Source organism: Garra rufa, chromosome 20 (assembly GCF_049309525.1).
Source record: "Garra rufa chromosome 20, GarRuf1.0, whole genome shotgun sequence".
In the NCBI taxonomy this organism is placed as follows: Eukaryota; Metazoa; Chordata; class Actinopteri; order Cypriniformes; family Cyprinidae; genus Garra; species Garra rufa.
In genome coordinates, this window is record NC_133380.1 from 13,868,548 (window position 1) to 13,874,547 (window position 6,000).

At 35.8% G+C, this 6,000-nt stretch overlaps 1 long non-coding RNA gene across 2 annotated transcripts; it reads left to right on the forward strand.

Moving 5' to 3' along the window:
* Positions 1–1,000: 1,000 nt before the first annotated feature.
* Positions 1,001–3,639, forward strand: LOC141293232 (uncharacterized). Of its 2 annotated transcripts, XR_012340685.1 has the most exons (7): positions 1,001–1,153; positions 1,545–1,643; positions 2,142–2,207; positions 2,560–2,676; positions 2,804–2,881; positions 2,966–3,199; positions 3,284–3,639. It is a non-coding gene; the product is annotated as an uncharacterized lncRNA (long non-coding RNA). The 2 variants fall into 2 exon arrangements; XR_012340684.1 differs by having other exon boundaries at positions 1,001–1,643.
* Positions 3,640–6,000: the final 2,361 nt, after the last annotated feature.

Genomic DNA, 6,000 nt, shown 5'->3' on the forward strand with positions numbered 1-6,000 from the left:
CACTGTAACCGTAGTTTTACTGTGGTATTTGTAGTAGGCTATAAGCACACTAACCACAAAGCTTACTATGGTTTTACCACTGTAACTGTAGTTTTACTGTGGTATTTGTAGTATAAGCACACTAACCACAAAGCTTACTATGGTTTTACCACTGTAACTGTAGTTTTACTGTGGTATTTGTAGGATATGCACACTAACCACTAGCTTACTATGGTTTTACCACTGTAACCGTAGTTTTACTGTGGTATTTGTAGTAGGCTATAAGCACACTAACCACAAAGCTTACTATGGTTTTACCACTGTAACCGTAGTTTTACTGTGGTATTTGTAGTAGGCTATAAGCACACTAACCACAAAGCTTACTATGGTTTTACCACTGTAACTGTAGTTTTACTGTGGTATTTGTAGTATAAGCACACTAACCACTAGCTTACTATGGTTTTACCACTGTAACCGTAGTTTTACTGTGGTATTTGTAGTATAAGCACACTAACCACTAGCTTACTATGGTTTTACCACTGTAACCGTAGTTTTACTGTGGTATTTGTAGTATAAGCACACTAACCACAAAGCTTACTATGGTTTTACCACTGTAACTGTAGTTTTACTGTGGTATTTGTAGTATAAGCACACTAACCACAAAGCTTACTATGGTTTTTTGATTTTACGGTATACTATTTGTAAAGCACAGTAACCACAATGCTTACCACACTTTTAAAAAGTTTTTGTGAAGTAATTGTAATTCAGTATTTTTTTTTTCTGTCTTGCAGTTATGTCAGATCACCTACTCCAGGAGCTCTTTTAAGTAGGGATGCACCGATCCGTATCGGCCGATCACTTGCGCGTTTTGTCAGTAAAGCCGGTTCTGTAATCAGTGGTAAATGCCATCAGGTGCTTGATTTCACGTTGAGCTGTATATACTACACACAGCCGTTGTTCACTGACGAGCTGCGCACATTCACACTGATAATGAACATTGATTTGCGCAGCTCGTCGGTAAACAACGGCTGTGTGTAGTATATACGGCTCAACGTGAAATCACGCACCTGATGGCATTTACCGCTGATTACAGAACCGGCTTTACTGACAAAACGCGCAAGCATGATCGGCCGATTCGTATCGGTGCATCCCTACTTTTAAGAAGCCATCTCTGGTAAAAGCCATCACTGTATGAACTGTAATCCATAATTAATCTACACATAGTTTTTCTCTCTCTCTTTCTGTGATTTATCATGACATTTTTAAAATCTCATAATTTTGACCAATTCTGTCAGAAAGCTGCTAGAATTAACAGGGAACTTGAACTCAAAGCTCCCAATGCTGATCTTGAAGAAGCTGTCAAAGAGGCTAAACAAGTCCTTCAATGATTCAATCTTTCACAGTAATGTTGAAGACATTTAGCTATAACTGATTTGCTTTAATCAACGCATCCTTATTTTAGGTGTTAATAATAACTTTCCTTACAGCCCTTCCTCTCAAATATTTTGGTCACAGATTTTGTTTAGCACATTGTCTCAACATGTGTGTATTTCTCTTTGTTTCAGGGTAAAGGGAAGACCAAAGGAAGGCCTGTCATGGGATTTGAATTGGGCCATGTTGTGCATTTATGGAAAAGACCAAAAGCAAAGGCAAACATTCCAATGGTATGTCAATGTTGGTCTGAGCACCTTGACTGAACTGTACTGTAGTTAAATTGTGCAGCATCTTTACATACCCTACAGCCCCATCAGAAAGAACAACCAACAAAGTGTCATGTCAAAATATTAATAACTAATACAATTTACCAAGCCTTGCATGTCTACTGATTTTTATTTTATTTTTTTCTCTTCTAGTCAACACTCACTCCTATCTCTAACTTGTCATGTGAGAAATCAGACCTTCAGTTAATTTGGCCAAATCAGATCACTTAAAGCTGTTCACACCAAGAGCAAGAATTATAATGACTAACACACTAACAGAAAATAACATTTTTTTTTTTTTTATTATAAGCGTGTGCTGCAGTTATGTTGTCTGCATTTAAATGCTCAGGCTATTTATAGTGTGGTGGATTTTGATTGGCTGTCAATGTTTTGGAATCTGGAAAAATCTGTTCTGAAAGAGATTCCAACCATATTGTTTCTGTGTCATTTTATGTCAAATAGCTGTGGTGTGGACTCATCCTTGGTGTGAAGAGGCCTTTAAACTGCTTACAACAAAACCATCAGCAGGTAATTATATTTCATTTTAGTTTGCTGTTAAATAATTGTTGTTGTTTTTTTTCTAATGCTGCTTTCTTCTCATTTTGTTAAACTTACACAATTCTGCCTATTTCTCTTCATCTTATTTCTTTACTCCCTCACTTAACACATTATTTTGTGCTCTGTTGAAAAATAGAAGCTTAGAGTTTGCAAGATGGCCTTTTCTCAGACTCTGAATAGAAATGTGTACAGATGAACTCAGGAGCCTGCTAGAGTTGCCAGGGAACTTGAGCTTGAAGTATATAATTATAACTGCTTAATTTATGTTTAAACAACAATAATAATTAAAAATTGGGTCAATAAATATTGTATTGTTTTAAAGCTGAAGACCAAAAAATGCAAAGAAAATCAGTCCCAGCAAGCCAGTCCTGATGAATGAGGAATGAACATGGTCTTCTTGTGCCCAAACACAGAGCTGAAAAGTTGCACATTTCCACTGGTATGTATGTATGCAATACATCAAGCAATGTAGTTACATGGGCTAGGGTTATATGGGGTATAGCAATTGATGTTAATCTCTCAAAAGACAGCAGTTACCATTTTCACATGCACTTCTTTTTTTATAGCTCCTAGAATTGGCATATCAACTGTGCTATCATCTCCAATTCCATTATCTGGAATTTGGGCAGGATTGGCCAAATATGGTGAGTACTGACACCTGCACCTATTCATCAACACTATTTCTCTGGAAATATTGTTGACTTATTGTTTTGTCTGTTTGTTTGAAGGAGGATGAAGGCAGTTGACGATATCAATTCAATGGCCACCAGATGCATCATTGCAGCCTGAAACCACCAGTTAACTGCGATGAAGACTGCATTCCTGAACAACTCTACTGTGACAGCTCAGATGTTACGGTCCATAAAAGTAAACTTCACTGTTTACTCAGTTGTTTCAACTGAACAACTGCAAAATAGTTGTGAAGGGATCCTTTTGGCCCATATCTCCAACAAGAATCAATGGTAAGTCCAATGCAACAATTAAAAATAAAAATATATATTGTTTATTGATTTACAACACCCTAAATACATGTTATGTCCCTCCAGGATATTTACATCAGTTGGTGTGTGAGGAAAGCACAGAGGACCATCAGAGACTCCAGCCACCAGAGCCATGGATTACTCTCATCGTTACCATCAGGCAGAAGTTATTGCAGAACCTGCACCAGCAGACACATTTTTCCACAGGCAATTAGACTGCACTGAACTTGTACCAGAAACAATACACAGCACATCAAGCTCATATGCACAGCACTCTAATAGATGCACTGTCTGGACTCTAACTCACTATTCTGCACCATGACATTCTGTTTGCACTAATTCATTCCACACTGCGCTGCAAAGGTATGCGTACTGTGATTGTTTTAATTTCATGATCTCTGTATAGCATACTATTTACCATATTGTTCTCTGCCTGTATTGAGTCCCTTATATGTGTGTTGCCTATATATTGAACATTTGTTGTCTTTACTGTCATGCTGCAGTTTGCACAAAAAAATGTCACCGCCTGTACACTTGTGATCATGGTATTGTGAAAATAAAGTGATATGATTTGAATTGGTCACATGTCTTTTGTCCGTCAGTTGTACTGTAGTGTGATGAATAACAACCGAAATTGTTCATGACATGGAAGGGGATTATTAAGATAGGGATATGGATAAGCAAGAGGAAGAAAACCAAGAGAGCTCTGATGATGAGCAGGAAACTGAATGTGATTCTATGATGCTGAAGACATTTAACCATGCATGCATTTGGGAGGCTTCATCTGGTTAAAATAACATGGTTTTAACATAACGCATTTTTATTTCTCTTGAATATCATTTGTCTTAATATGTTACTGTATCTGTCTTAGTGATGTATTGGATAATAACGTATGGTAAATATTCTTTATTAGGAATGGTGTTTGGTAAATACACCGTTTAGTTAACAATACACATAATTACCATGAGTGTTTTAATTAAGATGTGACATTTGGTCATATTAATGACCTTCATTACATGAAGGGAAGGCTGAAAGATTTATTAGAAGAGACTGCATGGACTATATTGCTACAGGCACTTTATGCACAGCTGAGGGTGATGGACCAGGGAAAGATCAACATGAATCCTGTACTGTATAATAAATAAGATGAGCATGCACATTACTGATGTTTTGCAAAGATGGACAAAGGACAAAGATGAGGAATATTTGACAAAGATACAAATGATGTCTTTTATATTATGATCCTTTGCATTGAATGAATTGTATGGCTTTTGCATAAACCACACTGTCTGTACCTTTTCTTACTGAATGACACACTGACATTGTGTGATAGTACAAAGAAGTGTCACAATATGTATTGGTTGTTTAAACTGGTGTCTTAATTTCCTGTCATCACTGTGTTCTTGCTCCTGATCTAATGAAATAAATGGAGCGCAATTCAAATAGGAAATGTCTATTCTTATTCTAAGATAACTATGACTTGCAACTTACATATTGGCAAATTGTTGAAAAGACAATCTAAAAAATGTGACTCAGCACAGTGTGTTGTCCATGATGAGAATAGATTTGTGTTTTAACTGCCCTTCCATCTCCAGGGGCCCAGTAGAGTCCCATGGAAGAGCAAAAAAATGAACATTTCAAATGGCTGTAAATCAGTGTCTGATTATAATGTCAAAGAGAAAATTGGCAGGACAACTACTTATGCTATGTTAATTACATAATGTTGGACACAGTTTTCAAACATACATGGAAATGTGGTATAAAGGTGTTTTAAAAAGTGATCTTAGTAAAAAAACAAATTTCAGCCTGCCTCTTAAATATGTCATAGATATTTACACAATGAACATGTTTAGATAAACCTTTGTTCAAAAAACATTGCATTTTCCACTATTTTAATATTAAACATTTTAAACTACATTACCCACAAACCTCTTCCATTCTATCTATAGAACACGAAAAAATGGCGCTGTTATTTGTAGTTTAAGATCTGCTTAGGGTTAGGGTTAGGATCTCTGTAAATTAGGAAGTTCTCACAACATAGCAACACTTCGTTGTTAACTGAAGGTATTACTGATGTAATAATAAGAGCAACACGGACTTTGCAACATTAAGCGTTGTTTTTCATTTGGATTAAAAGATAGTCCAATCACAGCGAGTTCCAAATGGCAACCCAATTGAGCAGAGTCGTCTCACTTACTTGTCCACATATGGTCATTTATAACAGGTTCTTCCGGGTTCTTGTGGCAAATATATTGATAATCAGTTAAATATTTATTTGTCCCCACTCAACATAAAACTGGAACAACAGATTGGATTGTTTGGTTAACTTGATACAGCAATAGATTTGATTACTGGGATAATTTGTATTTTTTTAAATAAGGGCATAATGGTTCCCATTGTAAATTATGTTCACACTAATATAAATGTATGTACAATATTTAAACTCAAAACTTAGATATAAATTGCTGTGAACAATAATTCAAAATATTTAATTTGCTTTCAAAACAAAAAAACATGCACCTCTAATGATTATTTAAACATGAAGCTTTTTCCTACTGTTTAATTTAGCTTCTGTAACATTTACAGTGTATTAAGGGTAAACAATTAATCACTTCTGTTTCCTGGAAATGGACCTTACAAAATTGCAATTCTTAGACCTGACAGATGAACTATAAGAATAAAATAATGAATCACACATTTTGTAGTCATTTCCCAATGTTTATTGACATCAAACTTTTCACAGATAAACAGTGCCCAGAACAGCATTCTCTCTCTCCAGTTTG